Raw genomic sequence first — 12,321 nt, forward strand, 5'->3', positions numbered from 1 at the left:
CCTTAATCCACTGAAAGGGGGGTTTGAGAACATAATACTCCATTAATAATTAGGCTGTCTGTCTAATCTGCTGTCTGGTTCAGAGATCCTCCGACTTATGCTCAGTTTATTATCTGCTGCAGACCACAGTAAAAAATGCAATTAAAAGCAGACAGGCACACAAGAAGCATACTTTTTTTAAAACAAAAAACGGCACAAAAAGGAAATACATTTGTCCTTAATTTTCTTCATTTATGTCCTTTGTCATAAGAAAAATGCCCAAAAACACACACTTCATAAGAGTAGGTCTTTAAGAAACATGTTTTTTTTAAGTTTTGGGGTTTTTTCATGCCAAGTAAGTAATAAAGATGTGAATTAAACTTTATGAGAGCCCATTTTTCGTATTTGTTCATTGAACTTGTTTTTTTGTGTCTCCTTGATGTGTGTTTGGATACTATAAAGGTATTTTTAGACCAACTCGGAGGGGATCCTGTGTCCTAACAGCCAGCACAATGCACTCTCATGCTTGAACAAGGACATAATTTGTTGGCTGGAGGCTGCCGGCGGCAGACCACTCCCCCTACCTTGAAAAAGTAAATCACCAGTGCAGAGACAGCCCCCCTCTCCAAAACCAGTCTTGCTGGTTGAGAATTTTGGTGTGTTTCAAATACATGGGCCAAACATGGCCGTCAAACAGGCCAGGGGGGTCAGGCACTGTGTAATTTCTGTCAACAACACCATAATAACATAAACCCTAAAAAGGAGCACTACAATAAAGGATAATAAACTGTTGTTAAGTCCACAAGATATACTAAACCAAACGTGCTGCATGATGCAATAAATTTGGGGATTTTTGGCTGACATTGGCATAATCATGACTAAAAGACCACTGGGAACGTTTTTACAATAGATCAAAAGATAATCAGAGTTGAACTTCAAAGTGTTTTAAGAAATATTCAAGACTGTGACTTATCCCTGTTGCATGTAAATGTCCTTATTGAGACAGCTTCAACAAATGTATCAGAAACAGTTTGAAAAAGCAATCCTTTTTCTTTGGTCTGGACTGGAATGTAACCACAGCTTGTTAACACAAAAGATGTCATTGAAAAGATAAAAACACTCTCGGCACTTTTCATTAAGTCATTTTCTCTTCACTCCGACAATAGTTGTCACGCCCAGCTGAAAGACAGAGAAAGGAGAAGAGTCTGCGAGCGCTATAATGAAGAGAACCCGTTTAAAGTGCATACCTGAGGCCTGTTTCCATGTATCCAATGATCTCCACCATGTAGATCTGAAAGGCTGTTGGTGTTTCATTAAGAACTTCACACCTCTAGCAACAACAGAACCACTGTTCAAACATTTCTGGCAGAAAACTTAAGTTTGACTAGAAAAGGCCAAGACCTCAATGATCTAGAACTAATAACGCCAGATGTTGCCGATGTAGACAACAAGGTAGATGAATGAAACCCTTAAGTGTCCAGATTGAAACAGTGGGAAAACTACCTGGTGGGTGTAAAACTATGCACTTCGTTGGGGAGGGGTGTTGGGTCAGAGGTCACCAAATGCTCAACAGAGTTGCGGCTGTAGCAGTTGTTCTTTCTATGAGAGATAGCTTTCAAGCCTAATGAATACGATGCCAATTATCTGCCATCGACAGCTGGTGCAGGCGCAAGCAGCTGCCTAATAGGCTAACAGGGATATTTGCTTCCCAAGGGGAAGTTTGAGTGGCAGGCTCATTGGACGGAGCAAATATTTATTACCCAACAGCTTAGCTATCTTGAATCAGGTAATCTGATGTAATCTAAGAGGTAGCAGACATAAAAGAATGCATAAAACACGTCTGCTTGTCTGGAGAGACGTGATTAACTTGATTTCATTAAAACTGCAATGCAGCAATGAGCTCAAAGAGCACAGTCACAGCAGTAACTGTCACGCTGATATATGTCCGTGCAAACTACGGGGATTGTGGTAGAAATGACTTCTCACGTAGGCATCTGGTCTTCGCCTATAGTCACAGCAATACATCACTGTGAACAAGTCGTACAAGTCAGCATCTCCCTGACTTTAACAGCCATTTATATATCCACACTAAGATACTAAAAGCCAGAAACACTGACATCTTGTCTGCAGGGCACTTACTGTCAACTAAGAGTTCTAAACAGTTGGTTACAGCACAAGTATGTTAAGTACATAAGTAAACTCATTAGGCATCATTTTTTTGGCATTTTCTTTGAAATACAGATACCAAAATCCTATAAAGTGGAGCATAAAATGACAACTTGCATAAATGAGCACTTAAAATGTTTGTAATTTCTGTATAAATGCATCACATACCACACAAGTACCCTGAAAACAACCAGCAATTGCATTTCACCAATTTCAGTCACAGAACATGTAGGTTAGATAGCAAAATGCAATACTGTCCACTATAAAATGAAGGTTATTTAAATGTTTCACTAAAAAAAAATCATGTTTTCTAACATTAATTAAGTACTTGTAGTATAAGCGAAGTCTTTGAGCATTTTCTGAAATATCTTCCACCATACATCTATTCCATTTACACAATCTATGTCAGTGTCTTTTTTCGGTAATGTCAGTGAACTCATTACAATTTAGGGCTGAGCACAGATACTGCAGTTTTAACCTCCTTTAATAGAAAAATTGGAGGTTTGTACTCTTTTAGTTGGTTTACCATCATGGCAAGAAAACAGACCTGCTAACATTTACGATACAAAGATAAAAGCTGTTTCTCTCATAAAGCTGAATGCATGTTAGATTTTTTTTACCTCTACGGACTGTCTAGGAGAGCCTAATCTTGTTAGGAGCCAATATAGTCACGATTAAAGTTGATACACTATGAATATACAGCATTTTTGACATTGTAGCTTTAGAGAACGGTGTGTCAACAAAATTAGTAGTCCTTTCTGTGCAAGCACTCAACTGCTCCTTGGTTTACCTATTACTTGTGGTTGGAGCGATCACAATAACCTAACAAACTTTGGGGGGCAAAAATGCCTGAGTGTACCAATTACCACAAATTTGTGTCAACAGACATTGGAAAAATATTGCAACACAAAGTGTTTATGCTGTATAGTGAGGGAAACAATGGGTTTTAGAAAAAAAAATCTCCAAAATTTGTTTTTGAGTGGTCAAATCAAAGACCATTTTAGAGATTGTTTGGTCTTGAATATAAGGTCATATATTGAAACATTTCCATTCTTGTCAATTCAACAAAAAACATAATTTTTCCCAAAACCCTAAAATCAGTAGTTTTTGTGAAAGATACAAAAAAAGAGAACCTTCACAGATGGATCAAGAGGCTTGAGTGTCACACATTCACATATGACTTCATCCACCCCATCTGTCAAAATTTGTAACTGCTTTTTCTCTCACACATTCTTCTGTGAGACACAAAGTTATTGTTACACAATTCCCTGACTAAACATACATTTATTACTGTCACTACAGTCTTGTTGTGGATTCTTAAGCAGGCTTCCATACTGTAGTTTAATAGAAGATAGGCCTTGGTAGTAGCAGTCAAAACAGCAGAGCTCTTTTATCTGGTCGTGTATCTTTGGTTGAACCAATTGAGGTTTTTAACTTGCGTGTTAAATTCTATTAAAATCCAAGGAGGGAAGAAGAGAAACTGAATCTTGTCTGTTTTGGATGCAAAGGAAACCACATACCTTAGTACAAAAATATCATGTCAATGAAGAATAACAACTATGTTGTTTTTTATGTATGTACTACAAAACCAAATCTACAGATATCCATTACGTGGTATTTGCAACTAATAGGAGCAGGCATAAAAGCCTGAGGCCAAAGCTTGATTTATGGCAACAGAAGGCAGGTTTGTAATAGAACATTTTTATCTAAGCCAATGTGATCAAAAGAGGTGAGAAACAAGGGTCTCCTCATCTGAACTCAATGAATGTCAGATACTCCCCGCAGAAACGGGAGACAAAAGGAGCGCATCAGCTAGGCAGAGTGTTATTTCTCTCGCGGAGAGTGCAGAAAAATGAAATGACGTGGCCGGCCTCAAAGTCTGGTCACTAATAAGAAGTTCTACGAAGACATATTTGTCCTGACTCTTACATAATCAAAGAACTGTGATGAAATAGAGGACGTGTCAGAGAAGACTCTGTCACTCATGAAAGTTCCACTCCGATCATCTTTTGAGCTATTTTAAAACTGTCCCAGTGGTCTTTTAATCATGATTATGTCGTTTTTAACCATAATCTAAAAACCTGTGTCGATTTCTAGGACATAAATTCTGCAGAGTGGCAGGGGTTCGTTAGAAATCGTTGGCGGGGAACAACCACACATTTCCAACCTAACAATGGACATCTTAATGGACATCTTAATCCACACATTTCTGTGCATATTCAAGAATGCGCAGTGTTCCCCAACCTTGCTGTGGCAGCGGACCGTGCAATGACAAACAAACAGTATACTTGAATGTAACACAACTTTTTTTATATTAATAATAACACCAGAAAATTACACCACTGGAACATCAAATTCTAGTAACATATTCTACCAACTATTGTTTTGAATATTATGCAACTGGCTTTGTGTGTGGGAATCACCTGTTATGATAAATACATATTTTAAGTAGGACTCCTGGTAGCCTACTGTTTTGTTTTTGGTTTTTTTTGTCTTGAAGTTGTAGCATGTTCTTCCGTCTATTCTTTGCGTCGTCTTATCCATTTGCAAAGAAGCATCCCACATACAATCACTCTCGTGTTGCATGCCGCCAGACTACTTTTAGCGCTCAAGTGACTGAAATGTAGCCGAGAGAATCCTGTCAAATTTCAAAAACCAAAAGATTTTTCAAAATAAAAGCCTGTTCAGACGTAGTCATTTTGCTCCCGTGACTAAACCTTACAGCTCAATTGATCGAAGGTGTAGCTGAGAGGATCTGGTTATTTTTCAAAATAAAAGATTGTCAAGACCCAAAAGAAAAAGCTTGAAGAGTGAATTATTTCTTCTGTGCCCCGGTGCCAATTGATCCATGGACCGGTTTCCGGTAGTTGGGGACCACTGTGCTAAACAAGCATTCTGGAACGCGCTTGTAACATACAGTGTTCATATTGGACTGTAGCTACCCGATACTAGTACGTGTGCTCACAGATGGAAGGGGATTGGTGCAAAATGTCAAAGTGGTGCAAATCTCGGTCCAGGCTTGTTCTTTCATAACTCTATTCCGATAAATAAAAGATTTGGTATCATATCATTCCTGGAACAAATCGCAATTATTAATTTTGCCTTCATGATCATTTTCCAAATGGTTGGTACTTCCTTGCTTTGAAAAGGACAAAATGTCACTACCAAATTCAAGTCCCTGACTAGTCAAAATCGAATTGGTTTAACTTTTAACACATATTCAACTGTGGTGCATCTTGTATGTCGAAAGCTGAATTAAAACGTGTGAATGCGAAAGTTTTGGACACTGAAGCCCAAAATGCGCACATACAAGCGTTGACATAGACTTTTCAGTGAAAGTGGTTGCTTGAACACGTGTTGCTAAAATCGGTGTGAACGGAGCATTAGAGATCTAACTGCTGACAGCTAAGTTTTACTCGTGGAGCTCAAAATCCTCCTTCTCTTCTTCAATTTCCGACTAATCGCAGAAGCTAAAAAATAAAGAAATACACAAAGAAGCAAGGAACCTTTAACTGCAAAGATAAAGGTGTGAAGGCATCCGTGTCAAGAATACATTTTCCTGTATTGCCTTTTGAAGCCTTTCCCGCTTAAGCAGCAAATATCGAGTTAGTGACCAAGAAAGAAATATGACCGAAAGATTTTAATTCAGTCACACTGGATCTTTCCTAAACTGATAATTATGCAAAGAGCTACAGTACACACAAAGATGAAAACAAAACTCACTTTTTTGTTGTATTTTTTTTTAACCCCCGGTAGGTTTTCTGGCTCTGCATGAATGTTTTTCCTGATTAAAAAAGTATGAAGAGAGGGCCCCTGTCTGAGCGCTCAGGGGAAATGAATGCAAAAAATCCCAGAGGACTACACCTTTACTCTCCATACAGGAAACAATCTCACGTTTTCAGAGCTGATAAGAGGCAGAGAGCAACACCCAGAGTGCTGTCTGGCTTGGCAGTGGAAGCTCACAAAAAGAGCTGTTTGAGCTCATTAAACCAGCAACCTTTTCATCTCTGAGCGAGCAGTCAAACCATCTTCTGCAGCTAAAATCCTCTTAATTAAACCCAGACAGTTCAAAAGCATCATAGTCTCTAAAAGATATTGCAAAGTTAATTTGATAAACAATTGCTTTTTATCACATTTTTTAAACCACAACCCTTTTCAACTGTCTCTACCTGAGACATATGATTAATAAAATTTCATTTTTTAATTAAACAGCTTATCACATTTTTGTCTGTTTTTGGTCCGATCCATTCTGATGAATCCACTTGTAGATGACTAGATCCATGTACGTCTTTGTTTTGCTTTTTCAAGTTAACACCTTAAAATGGTACGGTTGGTTAGCTCCAATATTGCTGGCCATTTTTGTTGCACTGGTAGTGTTTAGGGGTGTGCAAAAATATTGATACTGCGATATATCGCGATATTTAGTCCTGTGATTGATTCTCAATGGGTTCTCACCAAGTGTCAATCTTTTATTTTCGTTTGAAGAACTAAGAACTACTATTGTTAACACTGAATTTTACAGATAATTCTAATTTAATTAGTGTCAATGATTGTCAAAGACATTGTATTACTGATTTGCATTAGTGTCTATTGTTTGTTGCACAAAATAAGACACATTGTTTATTATGATTATTTGCGAGCTAAAAAAATTAATGGGGATATATTTTTCCAAAAATATGTGCTCTTCTATAAAATGTGAGTTATTAGAGATGATTTTTTACAAATTATCGAAGTATCGCGATATCATCGACCTCGTAAGCCATGTATCGCATTGTATAGGGTACCCAGTGATTCCCAGCCCTAGTAATGCTACGTTTGAGGTGTGAGGGGCTATAAGCTAGCAGGAGAGTGCGTACATGGATTGCTCAGTTATGGGTGAGGGGAAAGGGGGTGGGGTTGCTACATGCCAACAGTCCCACCCACAACTCAGAGGAAAATTTCTGAAAATTACTGTCACTCTGCAGAAATTAGACAGGTGGGTGTTGGTTAAGTTCAGAAATCAAAAATATTTTTTGAAAAAAAAAAAAAATTTTATTTGGGCTTTCCTTTGTGTCCAGTTTGTTTAGGAACCAAACTGTGACATTAAGTTTACAAAAATGTGGATATATTAATCTAAATGCAAAAATAATTTCACCAAAAATTATTTCGCAAATATGACAGTGTCATTTGCATAAGCTAGCACACTAATCGGTGCCCTGGTAACCAATCAGGTCTTACAATTTACGTGCAACTATCCCTATCTATTTACACATTTATGCTTGGTGGAAGTGAAGTTTCTTGCTTGCTATGTTAAATGTGTAATTTTAACTCTCAAAAATTAATCTGACGTCTAAAAAAAGTATTAATAGCTGTGAATTAGGTGGTCAAATTTTGGCACAAATACATCCATGTTCTGATATGATTACATCTCAGCAACCCCAAGATTTGACAGAAAAATGCAGCTGCTATGATTCAAAGATGTAAAGGCTGTTTTGTTCTGACAGCACCAAAGGCTGCTTTGTGTCAAACAGGGTTTGTGAAAAATCATTGGCTCATGATGTGTGTGTTTTTTTTTATTTTTTATTCTAGACCTTTGGCCTGTCACTGAGCATGAGCAGTGGGGACTGCGTTGGCTCAGACTGTGGAAAACAAAGCCTTGTCACAACCCCCCCTCCCTCCCCTCAACACACAGATAAGCAACAGAAGACAAAAAATTCGGGAGCAGGCGGCAGAAAAACGAAGGAAAACATCACGATCTCATAATGGAAAAACGACACTCGCAGATGTGTGTCAGGAAGAGTTGGGGGGTAAGACGCACAAACTAGCGCAAGTCACTGGCGTGATGTTGGAGCACTCTGAAGATGACTGTCTTTCATCTCGGTGGAGCAGAGCTGACAACCAAGAACTTAAAAAAAGACGAGTGTGAAGGCAGCCATCTCCAGCTTCATGCAAAAACCATGAGAGCTGGAGCTAAAATCTTACCACACAACTACCCCTGTGATAAATGCTTTATCCTCTGGAACCAAAAACCACCAACTTGCAGAACTCATATGCCCTAAAGAAATTGACTTCTACGCTAAATACATACATATTTGTTCCCTCCTGGTGTCTTAGTGCCGAATGGCGGTCAGAGAGAAATAAGTGTTTTCTCCTTCCCAACAACAGGCATTACACAGATTAAGCGCTTGTGCTGAAACATACTATTACCACATACGTCTTTGTCAAGAAGGACCAGATGTCAGATAATAGGCTGTGCACAGTGAGGTAGATGCTGGCCTGGGGCCACTGAACAAGTAAGAACAGCTTCTTTCACATAAACCTCTAGTTTTGTGGGCAGCTTGGAAGTCTGGGTGGGCAACCCCCCCAACAGTCTGTTGCATTTAGGTCATAGGGTTGGTAGAAGACATTTGGATTTATGGATGGATACTGCTTTATTATGATTATTATAAACAATGATGATGCTAGAGATGGAAAAAAAACAATGCCTCACATGTGCTGCAGCTTCTTTTTGTCTTCAAAGTGCATCTCATTAAACACTACTGGGGGGTTGTTTATAAGCTTATCATGGGCTTAAGAACAGCATGAGGATACAGGCTTTGTATTGTCAACATGTACTGGTGATACATCAAAACCGTCCAAAAACATATATGTTTGATAAAAGTACACTTCAATTAACTTTATGAAGTGCTCAACTAGAGAAAGGAAAGCTGTTTACCTTCTCTAGACTCGAAGCTTTGTTTTTTACCCCTGCTCGTGGGGCATTCGTGGCTCCTCCACTACTGCTCCGCTGCGGTGGTTCGTAGAGCCCAGCTCTAAAGTCTCACTTAATGGTCAGCGCGTTTCCGATTCGTGTTCAGGCAAACGACTGTGAAATCAGCAGCACCGTTCGAGTCCAGCACAGTCAGCCCAGAAAACAAGTCTACAGTCAGTGGCGACCCCCCCGGGGGCGCCGTACGCGGCGCAATGCGAACTGGCCCTGCAGCAGGTAGGTAGCTGCAGCCGGACGCGCGGTCACTCTGTCCCCGTCGAGGGTTCCGGGCTCCGGGTCCATTCACGAATTAAGTCATGCGGACGTGGTTCAGCCAAGTCGGAGCCCAGCACGGTGCCACGCAGCGCCGCAACATGGAGCACCGCTGTGCCACTGGTTCAAGCCAACCCAAGCTGTCAAACACAGCATTTCCGGTGTGGGCTTTCAAAATAAAACCCAAAATATTTCAATCTGGTTATAAAGTATTCTTCAAAAATTTAATAGACGTTCGTTCTAAAGATTTTCTTTCATTTGAATAAGTTGATTATTTTTCGTAGTTAACACAACAACTAACTTTGGGGCTGCTTCGGTCTTTTGACTGGTCAATTCCATATAACATCTCAACAGTGCCGGACTCAGCAGTTTCGGGGCCCGGGGTGAACAATGACATGGGGCCCTCGACATCATCACTGTATATAATCAGAATGTTTTTATATGAATAAAAAAGTAAAATCACATTTAAAAATGTTAAACAAATGTGTTTTAAATAGATGAAATTCCCACGGCAAAAAAAACAGCAACAAAAAAAAAAAAACTGTCAATTTAAAAAAAATGCTATTTTGTGTTCTATTTCCTTTTTAATAGGAGCAAATTAGGTTCTTCTGTAGCTTCTTTAATTTGTCAGGTTTTACTAAAGAAGGCAAAAGAAATCAAATTACTTGAATGATGGAACAAAACATTACACAATGTAGTGGTATCAATTAGGGCTGGATTGATAAAATTGATTAATCGATTTTAATCGATTGAAGCTTAACAGATAAATAATCGATTCATAGAAATATTAATCGATTTAGCACTTAAAGCTAAAGTCCGCAAGCTTGATGCTGACATTTAATGAAATTTCTCATAGGAAGGCTAATGCCAACACTTGGTCGACGTAGACATACATTGCTGACTAAATGAACATCTTCATAAACTCACATGCATTTTCCAAACTCTTTTAAAGAAATATTTTTAAACTAACCATTTGTGTCCAAAACACAGTTTGTCGATCATGCTGTCTTCTTCTTCTGGAATAATGCTGTAGTACGACCGCCACCTAGTGGCCAAACTGAAATGCCATCCAGGAGGACCAGAACACTGTTTGCAATGTTAATAATCTGAACATTTGTGTTAGAACTTCTCCTTTTGAGAATTTAGGTAACCCTGAATGTTATTAACACTCTCTTATTTCACTAATACATTTTACAGTATTTGAACTGTATTAGATTAAGCAGTATCTTCTGCATGTCCACGCTTCTTTGGTGATACCTTTTTATTTTCTTTGTGATGTTTTACCTTGCTTAATGCTTAAAACATTGCATTTGCTATTGTCGGTGTATCTGATCATCAGAAAAGTCCTTAGAAACAGTTTCTAGCATTGTTAGCTCCTGTCTTGCACAGGACACAAGGATATTGCTTAGTAGTACATAGACATGAACAAATATTCAATAAACTTGTTCAACAGACACAGACAATGGATCAAAGATATAGACTGTGGACGCAAAAACGCATTTTTGGCACAAATGGAACCCCAAGGAACCCCTACCTTTGCCTTATAGTAGGTCTGGCCCTGCATCTCAACATAATTTACCTCTATGTTATCAATAACTATCCCAAACATGCTTTATTTTTCATAACCGCATACAGCACTACATTTGGGTTTTTTTTGTTTTAACTGGTTGTTTATGTCACACATTTGTGAAAAGTGACTAAAAACCAGAGCTTGAAAATGCAGTAATAAATGGTCTGTCAATGAGGATTAGTGATGCTCACACTCTTAACTTTTACAGTTCCATTAAATTACATACATATTTAATTTAAAAAAATTTTCTCTAATTAAAATAAATAAAAAATCCAAACAGATTCACCATCTCTTCCCTGCTTCTTCTATTTGTATCTAATTTAAGTATTTCATTAGTTCACCTTAGTCATTAGTTCCTTTTTTCTGTCTGTGTATGAATTTCTACTTACTTCTGTGAGCAAACTCACCTTCATTATGCTCGGCAGCATCTTCAGACCGTCTGAAGATGATTAAGAGAGCTGGGAGGCAGGTTCGATCAAATATTTATGACAAAAGCAGGCGCGATTACCTAAATCATTAATAATTTTTCTAGAAAAACAAGGTTAGTGCCAATCAAACCTCCGTTACTCTTCCCCACAGAGCTTCTGACATGTGAAATGATAAATGGACATCCCTGTTAGACATTACTCTGACCTCTTCATTCAGTCAATACATATGCAGACCCATTTGTCAGATCGAGGACAGTGAGAGTTGGAGTAAACTATGGACTGAACTGGCAGATAGATACTATTGGATGTTCAGCTTGTTTAATCAAGTGTATTAATTTAATTTCTCATAATTGAACCAAAGCAAAGTGTTAGTTTAAGCAGAGGTAACTTAAATATCTGCATAATTAACTAAATTTGACAGTTTTTACATAGATTTGTGCTATAAACATGTGCAAAAAATATAGATTTCCCCTTAGATGTTCTTACTGCTGGCCAAATTGAGATTTAAAAAAATAATTTTGAACGGTTTTCTAAGTTTAAATCTATTTTATACATTTCTATGTGATGCATATTAAAGGCCTAATCCAATTTGACATTCCTCATAATGAAATCTTGATAGTAACACGTCCTTTTTTGTAAAATGTGTGATAAAATGATCTGCAGACAAGCGTTTCACCAGTGCTTGATTACATATTTGTACTTTAAAGGCGTCCATTGTGCAAACAGCAATGCGGAATACCTCCGAGACGCCCTGGAAACTGGCTTTTGTGCGGGGTGTCTGACACAGAGTGCGCACGGGTGTCTGGTGAATTTGATGGATGAAGCAGTCACAGATATCTCCTCTTGCTTCTGAATACACACAAGGCTCCACCAGAGTTTAATGAAGGTTCAGCGGAGCTTTTTAATCTCCAACGTCCCCTGACCTTCAGATATTTCAGGGAAATAAAACGAGAGAATAAAGAAGGAGATTGTGTGTTCCATGAACTCTCCCTGAAAGAGATACCAGGAGTGAAAAAGCAGGATCGAGTACAATACGACTAGTAGCACAACCCAACAGAAAAAATAATATCACTCAAATAATCATTGAAAAAAATCATCTCAAAGCCAGATGTCACATGCATGGAGTTTTATCAATTGCATATGTGTATTTTGAGGGAGCAAAGACCCCCCCCCCCCCC

The 12,321-nt window shown here is 38.4% G+C and overlaps 1 protein-coding gene across 9 annotated transcripts in view; it reads right to left on the reverse strand.

The window, feature by feature from the left end:
• The window catches only part of tanc2b (tetratricopeptide repeat, ankyrin repeat and coiled-coil containing 2b), a 178,098-nt gene extending 168,257 nt beyond the window's left edge, over nucleotides 1–9,841 (reverse strand). For all 9 annotated transcript variants that reach the window (XM_036217014.1, XM_024284953.2, XM_024284959.2 and 6 more), the window contains exon 1: nucleotides 8,840–9,841. The gene's annotated coding sequence lies outside the window, so the exon portion shown is untranslated. The remainder of the gene's footprint in view (nucleotides 1–8,839) is intronic.
• Nucleotides 9,842–12,321: the final 2,480 nt, after the last annotated feature.

This window comes from Oryzias melastigma, linkage group LG19, assembly GCF_002922805.2.
Source record: "Oryzias melastigma strain HK-1 linkage group LG19, ASM292280v2, whole genome shotgun sequence".
NCBI classification, from domain to species: Eukaryota; Metazoa; Chordata; class Actinopteri; order Beloniformes; family Adrianichthyidae; genus Oryzias; species Oryzias melastigma.